The sequence below is a fragment of the Schistocerca gregaria genome, chromosome 9, assembly GCF_023897955.1.
Source record: "Schistocerca gregaria isolate iqSchGreg1 chromosome 9, iqSchGreg1.2, whole genome shotgun sequence".
In the NCBI taxonomy this organism is placed as follows: Eukaryota; Metazoa; Arthropoda; class Insecta; order Orthoptera; family Acrididae; genus Schistocerca; species Schistocerca gregaria.
Genome location: NC_064928.1, coordinates 18798368 through 18809861, shown reverse-complemented (window position 1 = coordinate 18809861; position 11494 = coordinate 18798368).

Sequence of the window (11494 nt, the reverse complement as noted above, 5' to 3'; positions counted from 1 at the left end):
TTTCTCCACGGAAGTAATGTCTCAAACAGTCTACGCTTTGATTATTCCCTGGAAGACCAGTAGTAGTTTCCGATGCACATCTGGAGGCATTCTGAAATCTGTGGACTATCTGATTGTTGATGAAACACTGAAATTGCATTGGGATTGATTACAACAGTCACCATGCCCACCTTCCTCCATGGGGGTAAAGTCTCAAAGAGTTTACGGTTCGATGGTTCCCTATAAGACCAGTAGTAGTTTCCGATGCACATCTGGAGCTATTCTGTAATCTGTGGAGTATCAGAGTGTTGATGAAACACAGAAATTTCCTCGGGAATGAATACAACAGTCACAATCCGCCCTTTCCTACTTGGCACTAATGTCTGAAACAGTCTACAATTTGATCGTTCCCTGGAAGACCAGTAGTGGTTTCCGATGCACAACTGGTGGCATTCTGTAATCTGTGGACTATCAGAGTGTTGACGAAACACAGCAATTGCATCGGGATTGAATACAACAGTCACCATGCGCACTTTCCTCCATGGGAGTAATGTCTCAAACAGTCTACGCTTTGATCATTCCCTGGAAGACCAGTAGTAGTTTCCGATGCGCATCTGTAATCTGTGGACTATCTGAGTGTTGATGAAACACAAAAATTGCAACGGGAGTTATTACAACAGTCACCATTCGCACTTTCCTCCATGGGAGTAATGTCTCAAACAGTCTACGCTTTGATCGTTCCCTGGAAGACCAGTAGTAGTTTCCGATTCACATCTGGTGGCATTCTGTAATCTGTGGACTATCAGAGTGTTCATGAATCACAGAAATTGCATCGGGATTGAATACGACAGTCACCATGCGCACTTCCCTCCACGAGAGGTATGTCTCAAACTGTCTACGATTTGATCGTTCCCTGGAAGACCAGTTGCAGTTTCCGATGCACATCTGGTGGCATTCTGTAATCTGTGGACCTTCAAAGTGTTGATGAAACACAGATATAGCATCGGGATTGAATACAACAGTTACCCTGCGCTTTTTCCTCCATAAGAGTAATGTCCCTAACAGTCTACGCTTTGATTGTTCCCTGGAAGACCAGTAGTAGTTTCCGATGCACATCTGGAAGCATTCTGTAATCTGTGGACTATCAGAGTGTTGATGAAACACAGAAATTGCATCGGGATTGAATACAACAGTCACCATACACACTTTCTCCACGGAAGTAATGTCTCAAACAGTCTACGCTTCGATTGTTCCCTAGAAGACCAGTAGTAGTTTCCGATGCACATCTGGAGGCATTCTGAAATCTGTGGACTAACTGATTTTTGATGAAACACAGAAATTGCATTTGGATTGATTACAACAGTCACCATGCGCACTTACCTCCATGGGAGTAATGTCTCAAACAGTCTACACTTTGATCATTCCCTGGAAGACCAGTAGTAGTTTCCGATGCGCATCTGTAATCTGTGGACTAACAGAGTGTTGATGAAACACAAAAATTGCAACGGGAGTTATTACAACAGTCACCATTCGCACTTTCCTCCATGGGAGTAATGTCTCAAACAGTCTACGCTTTCATCGTTCCCTGGAAGACCAGTAGTAGTTTCCGATTCACATCTGGTGGCATTCTGTAATCTGTGGACTATCAGAGTGTTCATGAATCACAGAAATTGCATCGGGATTGAATACAACAATCACCATGCGCACTTCCCTCTACGGAGTAATGTCTCTATCAGTCTACGCTTGGATCGTTCCCAGGAAGACCAGTAGTTGTTTCCGATGCACATCTGGAGGCATTCTGTAATCTGTGGAGTATCAGAGTGTTGATCAAACACAGAAATTGCATCGCGATTAAATACAAAAGTCACCATGAGCACTTTCCTCCACGGGAGGTATGTCTCAAACTGTCTACGCTTTGATCGTTCCCTGGAAGACCAGTAGCAGTTTCCGATGCACATCTGGTGGCATTCTGTAATCTGTGGTCTATCAGAGTGTTGATGAAACACAGAAATTGCATCGGGATTGAATACAACAGTCACCATGCGCACTTTCTCCGCGGAAGTAATGTCTCAAACCGTCTACGCTTTGATTGTTCCCTGGAAGACCAGTGGTAGTTTCCGATGCACATCTGGAGCTATTCTGTAATCTGTGGAGTATCAGAGTGTTGATGAAACACAGAAATTTCCTCGGGAGTGAATACAACAGTCACAATCCGCCCTTTCCTACTTGGCACTAATGTCTGAAACAGTCTACAATTAGATCGTTCCCTGGAAGACCAGTAGTGGTTTCCGATGCACAACTGGTGGCATTCTGTAATCTGTGGACTATCAGAGTGTTGACGAAACACAGCAATTGCATTGGGATTGAATACAACATTCACCATGCGCACTTTCCTCCATGGGAGTAATATCTCAAACAGTCTACGCTTTGATCATTCCCTGGAAGACCAGTAGTAGTTTCCGATGCGCATCTGTAATCTGTGGACTATCTGAGTGTTGATGAAACACAAAAATTGCAATGGGAGTTATTACAACAGTCACCATTCGCACTTTCCTCCATGGGAGTTATGTCTCAAACAGTCTACGCTTTGATCGTTCCCTGGAAGACCAGTAGTAGTTTCCGATTCACATCTGGTGGCATTCTGTAATCTGTGGACTATCAGAGTGTTCATGAATCACAGAAATTGCATCGGGATTGAATACGACAGTCACCATGCGCACTTCCCTCCACGGGAGGTATGTCTCAAACTGTCTACGATTTGATCGTTCCCTGGATGACCAGTTGCAGTTTCCTATGCACATCTGGTGGCATTCCGTAATCTGTGGACTATCAGAGTGTTGATGAAACACAGAAATTGCATCGGGATTGAATACAAGAGTCACCATGCGCACTTTCCTCCACAGGAGTAATGTCTTAAACAGTCTACGCTTTGATCATTCCCTGGAAAACCAGTAGTAGTTTCCGATGCACATTTGGCGGCATTTTGTAACCTGTGGACCTTCAAAGTGTTGATGAAACACAGATATTGCATCGGGATTGAATACAACAGTCACCCTGCGCTTTTTCCTCCATAAGAGTAATGTCCCTAACAGTCTACGCTTTGATTGTTCCCTGGAAGACCAGTAGTAGTTTCCGATGCACATCTGGAAGCATTCTGTAATCTGTGGACTATCAGAGTGTTGATGAAACACAGAAATTGCATTGGGATTGAATACAACAGTCACCATACACACTTTCTCCACGGAAGTAATGTCTCAAACAGTCTACGCTTCGATTGTTCCCAGGAAGACCAGTAGTAGTTTCCGATGCACATCTGGAGGTATTCTGAAATCTGTGGACTAAGTGATTTTTGATGAAACACAGAAATTGCATTTGGATTGATTACAACAGTCACCATGCGCACTTACCTCCATGGGAGTAATGTCTCAAACAGTCTACGCTTTGATCATTCCCTGGAAGACCAGTAGTAGTTTCTGATGCGCATCTGTAATCCGTGGACTATCAGAGTGTTGATGAAACACAAAAATTGCAAAGGGAGTTATTACAACAGTCACCATTCGCACTTTCCTCCATGGGAGTAATGTCTCAAACAGTCTACGCTTTGATCGTTCCCTGGAAGACCAGTAGTAGTTTCCGATTCACATCTGGTGGCATTCTGTAATCTGTGGACTATCAGAGTGTTCATGAATCACAGAAATTGCATCGGGATTGAATACAACAATCACCATGCGCACTTCCCTCCACAGAGTAATGTCTCTATCAGTCTACGCTAGGATCGTTCCCAGGAAGACCAGTAGTTGTTTCCGATGCACATCTGGAGGCATTCTGTAATCTGTGGAGTATCAGAGTGTTGATGAAACACAGAAATTGCATCGCGATTAAATACAAAAGACACCATGCGCACTTTCCTCCACGGGAGGTATGTCTCAAACTGTCTACGCTTTGATCGTTCCCTGGAAGACCAGTAGCAGTTTCCGATGCACATCTGGTGGCAATCTGTAATCTGTGGTCTATCAGATTGTTGATGAAACACAGAAATTGCATCGGGATTGAATACAACAGTCACCATGCGCACTTTCTCCACGGAAGTAATGTCTCAAACAGTCTACGCTTTGATTATTCCCTGGAAGACCAGTAGTAGTTTCCGATGCACATCTGGAGGCATTCTGAAATCTGTGGACTATCTGATTGTTGATGAAACACTGAAATTGCATTGGGATTGGTTACAACAGTCACCATGCCCACCTTCCTCCATGGGGGTAAAGTCTCAAAGAGTTTACGGTTCGATGGTTCCCTATAAGACCAGTAGTAGTTTCCGATGCACATCTGGAGCTATTCTGTAATCTGTGGAGTATCAGAGTGTTGATGAAACACAGAAATTTCCTCGGGAATGAATACAACAGTCACAATCCGCCCTTTCCTACTTGGCACTAATGTCTGAAACAGTCTACAATTTGATCGTTCCCTGGAAGACCAGTAGTGGTATCCGATGCACAACTGGTGGCATTCTGTAATCTGTGGACTATCAGAGTGTTGACGAAACACAGCAATTGCATCGGGATTGAATACAACAGTCACCATGCGCACTTTCCTCCATGGGAGTAATGTCTCAAACAGTCTACGCTTTGATCATTCCCTGGAAGACCAGTAGTAGTTTCCGATGCGCATCTGTAATCTGTGGACTATGTGAGTGTTGATGAAACACAAAAATTGCAACGGGAGTTATTACAACAGTCACCATTCGCACTTTCCTCCATGGGAGTAATGTCTCAAACAGTCTACGCTTTGATCGTTCCCTGGAAGACCAGTAGTAGTTTCCGATTCACATCTGGTGGCATTCTGTAATCTGTGGACTATCAGAGTGTTCATGAATCACAGAAATTGCATCGGGATTGAATACGACAGTCACCATGCGCACTTCCCTCCACGGGAGGTATGTCTCAAACTGTCTACGATTTGATCGTTCCCTGGAAGACCAGTTGCAGTTTCCGATGCACATCTGGTGGCATTCTGTAATCTGTGGACTTTCAAAGTGTTGATGAAACACAGATATTGCATCGGGATTGAATACAACAGTTACCCTGCGCTTTTTCCTCCATAAGAGTAATGTCCCTAACAGTCTACGCTTTGATTGTTCCCTGGAAGACCAGTAGTAGTTTCCGATGCACATCTGGAAGCATTCTGTAATCTGTGGACTATCAGAGTGTTGATGAAACACAGAAATTGCATCGGGATTGAATACAACAGTCACCATACACACTTTCTCCACGGAAGTAATGTCTCAAACAGTCTACGCTTCGATTGTTCCCTAGAAGACCAGTAGTAGTTTCCGATGCACATCTGGAGGCATTCTGAAATCTGTGGACTAACTGATTTTTGATGAAACACAGAAATTGCATTTGGATTGATTACAACAGTCACCATGCGCACTTACCTCCATGGGAGTAATGTCTCAAACAGTCTACACTTTGATCATTCCCTGGAAGACCAGTAGTAGTTTCCGATGCGCATCTGTAATCTGTGGACTAACAGAGTGTTGATGAAACACAAAAATTGCAACGGGAGTTATTACAACAGTCACCATTCGCACTTTCCTCCATGGGAGTAATGTCTCAAACAGTCTACGCTTTCATCGTTCCCTGGAAGACCAGTAGTAGTTTCCGATTCACATCTGGTGGCATTCTGTAATCTGTGGACTATCAGAGTGTTCATGAATCACAGAAATTGCATCGGGATTGAATACAACAATCACCATGCGCACTTCCCTCCACGGAGTAATGTCTCTATCAGTCTACGCTTGGATCGTTCCCAGGATGACCAGTAGTTGTTTCCGATGCACATCTGGAGGCATTCTGTAATCTGTGGAGTATCAGAGTGTTGATGAAACACAGAAATTGCATCGCGATTAAATACAAAAGACACCATGCGCACTTTCCTCCACGGGAGGTATGTCTCAAACTGTCTACGCTTTGACCGTTCCCTGGAAGACCAGTAGCAGTTTCCGATGCACATCTGGTGGCATTCTGTAATCTGTGGCCTATCAGAGTGTTGATGAAACACAGAAATTGCATCGGGATTGAATACAACAGTCACCATGTGCACTTTCTCCACGGAAGTAATGTCTCAAACAGTCTACGCTTTGATTGCTCCCTGGAAGACCAGTAGTAGTTTCCGATGCACATCTGGAGGCATTCTGAAATCTGTGGACTAACTGATTGTTGATGAAACACTGAAATTGCATTGGGATCGATTACAACAGTCACCATGCCCACCTTCCTCCATGGGGGTAATGTCTCAAAGAGTTTACGGTTCGATGGTTCCCTATAAGACCAGTAGTAGTTTCCGATGCACATCTGGAGCTATTCTGTAATCTGTGGAGTATCAGAGTGTTGATGAAACACAGAAATTTCCTCGGGAGTGAATACAACAGTCACAATCCGCCCTTTCCTACTTGGCACTAATGTCTGAAACAGTCTATAATTTGATCGTTCCCTGGAAGACCAGTAGTGGTTTCCGATGCACAACTGGTGGCATTCTGTAATCTGTGGACTATCAGAGTGTTGACGAAACACAGCAATTGCATCGGGATTGAATACAACAGTCGTCATGCGCACTTTCCTCCATGGGAGTAATGTCTCAAACAGTCTACGCTTTGATCATTCCCTGGAAGACCAGTAGTAGTTTCCGATGCGCATCTGTAATCTGTGGACTATCAGAGTGTTGATGAAACACAAAAATTGCAACGGGAGTTATTACAACAGTCACCATTCGCACTTTCCTCCATGGGAGTAATGTCTCAAACAGTCTACGCTTTGATCGTTCCCTGGAAGACCAGTAGTAGTTTCCGATTCACATCTGGTGGCATTCTGTAATCTGTGGACTATCAGAGTGTTCATGAATCACAGAAATTGCATCGGGATTGAATACAACAATCACCATGCGCACTTCCCTCCAGGGAGTAATGTCTCTAACAGTCTACGCTTGGATCGTTCCCAGGAAGACCAGTAGTTGTTTCCGATGCACATCTGGAGGCATTCTGTAATCTGTGGAGTATCAGAGTGTTGATGAAACACAGAAATTGCATCGCGAATAAATACAAAAGTCACCATGCGCACTTTCCTCCACGGGAGTTATGTCTCAAACTGTCTACGCTTTGATCGTTCCCTGGAAGACCAGTAGCAGTTTCCGATGCACATCTGGTGGCATTCTGTAATCTGTGGTCTATCAGAGTGTTGATGAAACACAGAAATTGCATCGGGATTGAATAAAACAGTCACCAGGCGCACTTTCTCCACGGAAGTAATGTCTCAAACAGTCTACGCTTTGATTGTTCCCTGGAAGACCAGTAGTAGTTTTCGATGCACATCTGGAGGCATTCTGAATCTGTGGACTAACTGATTGTTGATGAAACACTGAAATTTCATTGGGATTGATTACAACAGTCACCATGCGCACTTTCCTCCATGGGAGTAATGTCTCCAACAGTCTACGCTTTGATCGTTCCCTGGAAGACCAGTAGTAGTTTCCGATGCACATCTGGTGGCATTCTGTAATCTGTGGACTATCAGAATGTTGATGAAACACAGAAATTGCATTGGGATTGAATACAACAGTCACCATGCACCCTTTCCACCACAGGAGTAATGACTCAAACAGTCTACGCTTTGATCGTTCCCTGGAACACAATTAGTTGTTTCCGATGCACATCTGGTGGCATTCTGTAATCTGTGGGCAATCAGAGTGTTGACGAAACACAGAAATTGCATCGGTATTGAATACAACAGTCACCATGCGCACTTTCCTCCACGGGAGGTATGTCTCAAACTGTCTACGATTTGATCGTTCCCTGCAATATCAGTAGTAGTTTCCGATACACATCTGGTGGCATTCTGTAATCTGTGGACTATCAGAGTGTTGACGAAACACAGAAATTGCATCGGGATTGAATACAACAGTCACCATGCGCACTTTCTCCACGGAAGTAATGTCTCAAACAGTCTACGCTTTGACTGTTCCCTGGAAGACTAGTAGTAGTTTCCGATGCACATGAGGAGGCATTCTGTAATCTGTGGACTATCAGAGTGTTGATGAAACACAGAAATTGCATCGGGATTGAATACAACAGTCACCATGCGCACTTTCCTCCATGGGAGTACTGTCTCTAACAGTCTACGCTTGGATCGTTCCCAGGAAGACCAGTAGTTGTTTCCGATGCACATCTGGAGGCATTCTGTAATCTGTGGAGTATCAGAGTGTTGATGAAACACAGAAATTGCATCGGGATTGAATACGACAGTCACCATGCGCACTTTCCTCCACGGGAGGTATGTCTCAAACTGTCTACGCTTTGATCGTTCCCTGGAAGACCAGTAACAGTTTCCGATGCGCATCTGGTGGCATTCTGTAATCTGTGGACTATCAGAGTGTTGATGAAACACAGAAATTGCATCGGGATTGAATACAACAGTCACCATGCGCACTTTTCTCCACAGGAGTAATGTCTCAAACAGTCTACGCTTTGATCGTTCCCTGGGATATCAGTAGTAGTTTCCGATACACATCTGGAGGCATTCTGTAATCTGTGGACCTTCAAAGTGTTGATGAAACACAGAAATTGCCTCGGGAGTGAATACAACAGTCACAATCCGCACTTTCCTACTTGGTAGTAATGTCTGAAACAGTCTACAATTTGATCGATCCCTGGAAGACGTGTAGTGGTTTCCGATGCACAACTGGTGGCATTCTGTAATCTGTGGACTATCAGAGTGTTGATGAAACACAGAAATTGCATCGGGATTGAATGCAACAGTCACCATCCGCACTTTCCTCCATGGAAGTAATGTCTCAAACAGTCTACGCTTTGATCGTTCCCTGGAAGACCAGTGGTAGTTTCCGATGAAAATCTGGTGGCATTCTGTAATCTGTGGACCTTCAATGTGTTGATGAAACACAGAAATTGAACCGGCAGTGAATACAACAGTCACAATCCGCAATTTTCCTGCATGGGAGTAATGTCTGAAACAGTCTACAATTTGATCGTTCCCTGGAAGACCAGTAGTAGTTTCCGATGCACATCTGGTAGCATTCTGTAAACTGTGGGCTATCAGAGAGTTGATGAAACACAGAAATTGCATCGGGATTGAATACAACAGTCACCATGCGCACTTTCCTCCACGGGAGGTATGTCTCAAACTGTATACGATTTGATCGTTCCCTGGAAGACCAGTAGCAGTTTCCGATGCACATCTGGTGGCATTCTGTAATCTGTGGACTATCAGAGTGTTGATGAAACACAGAAATTGCATCGGGATTGAATACAACAGTCACCATTCGCACTTTCCTCCACAGGAGTAATGTCTCAAACAGTCTACGCTTTGATCGTTCCCTGGAAAACCAGTAGTAGTTTCCAATGGACATTTGGAGGCATTCTGTAATCTGTGGAAATTCAAAGTGTTGATGAAACACAGATATTGCATCGGGATTGAATACAACAGTCACCTTGCGCACTTTCCTCCATATGAGTAATGTCCCTAACAGTCTACGCTTTGATCGTTCCCTGGAAGACCAGTAGTAGTTTCCGATGCACATCTGGAAGCATTCTGTAATCTGTGGACTATCAGAGTGTTGATGAAACACAGAAATTGCATTGGGATTGAATACAACAGTCACCATACACACTTTCTCCACGGAAGTAATGTCTCAAACAGTCTACGCTTCGATTGTTCCCAGGAAGACCAGTAGTAGTTTCCGATGCACATCTGGTAGCATTCTGTAATCTGTGGACTATCAGAGTGTTCATGAATCACAGAAATTGCATCGGGATTGAATACAACAATCACCATGCGCACATCCCTCCACGGAGTAATGTCTCTATCAGTCTACGCTTGGATCGTTCCCAGGAAGACCAGTAGTTGTTTCCGATGCACATCTGGAGGCATTCTGTAATCTGTGGAGTATCAGAGTGTTGATGAAACACAGAAATTGCATCGCGATTAAATACAAAAGACACCATGCGCACTTTCCTCCACGGGAGTTATGTCTCAAACTGTCTACGCTTTGATCGTTCCCTGGAAGACCAGTAGCAGTTTCCGATGCACATCTGGTGGCATTCTGTAATCTGTGGTCTATCAGATTGTTGATGAAACACAGAAATTGCATCGGGATTGAATACAACAGTCACCATGCGCACTTTCTCCACGGAAGTAATGTCTCAAACAGTCTACGCTTTGATTGTTCCCTGGAAGACCAGTAGTAGTTTCCGATGCACATCTGGAGGCATTCTGAAATCTGTGGACTATCTGATTGTTGATGAAACACTGAAATTGCATTGGGATTGATTACAACAGTCACCATGCCCACCTTCCTCCATGGGGGTAAAGTCTCAAAGAGTTTACGGTTCGATGGTTCCCTATAAGACCAGTAGTAGTTTCCGATGCACATCTGGAGCTATTCTGTAATCTGTGGAGTATCAGAGTGTTGATGAAACACAGAAATTTCCTCGGGAGTGAATACAACAGTCACAATCCGCCCTTTCCTACTTGGCACTAATGTCTGAAACAGTCTACAATTTGATCGTTCCCTGGAAGACCAGTAGTGGTTTCCGATGCACAACTGGTGGCATTCTGTAAACTGTGGACTATCAGAGTGTTGATGAAACACAAAAATTGCAACGGGAGTTATTACAACAGTCACCATTCGCACTTTCCTCCATGGGAGTAATGTCTCAAACAGTCTACGCTTTGATCGTTCCCTGGAAGACCAGTAGTAGTTTCCGATTCACATCTGGTGGCATTCTGTAATCTGTGGACTATCAGAGTGTTCATGAATCACAGAAATTGCATCGGGATTGAATACGACAGTCACCATGCGCACTTCCCTCCACGGGAGGTATGTCTCAAACTGTCTACGATTTGATCGTTCCCTGGAAGACCAGTTGCAGTTTCCGATGCACATCTGGTGGCATTCTGTAATCTGTGGACTATCAGAGTGTTGATGAAACACAGAAATTGCATCGGGATTGAATACAACAGTCACCATGCGCACTTTCCTCCACAGGAGTAATGTCTCAAACAGTCTACGCTTTGATCGTTCCCTGGAAAACCAGTAGTAGTTTCCGATGCACATTTGGCGGCATTCTGTAATCTGTGGACCTTCAAAGTGTTGATGAAACACAGATATTGCATCGGGATTGAATACAACAGTTACCCTGCGCTTTTTCCTCCATAAGAGTAATGTCCCTAACAGTCTACGCTTTGATTGTTCCCTGGAAGACCAGTAGTAGTTTCCGATGCACATCTGGAAGCATTCTGTAATCTGTGGACTATCAGAGTGTTGATGTAACACAGAAATTGCATCGGGATTGAATACAACAGTCACCATACACACTTTCTCCACGGAAGTAATGTCTCAAACAGTCTACGCTTCGATTGTTCCCTAGAAGACCAGTAGTAGTTTCCGATGCACATCTGGAGGCATTCTGAAATCTGTGGACTAACTGATTTTTGATGAAACACAG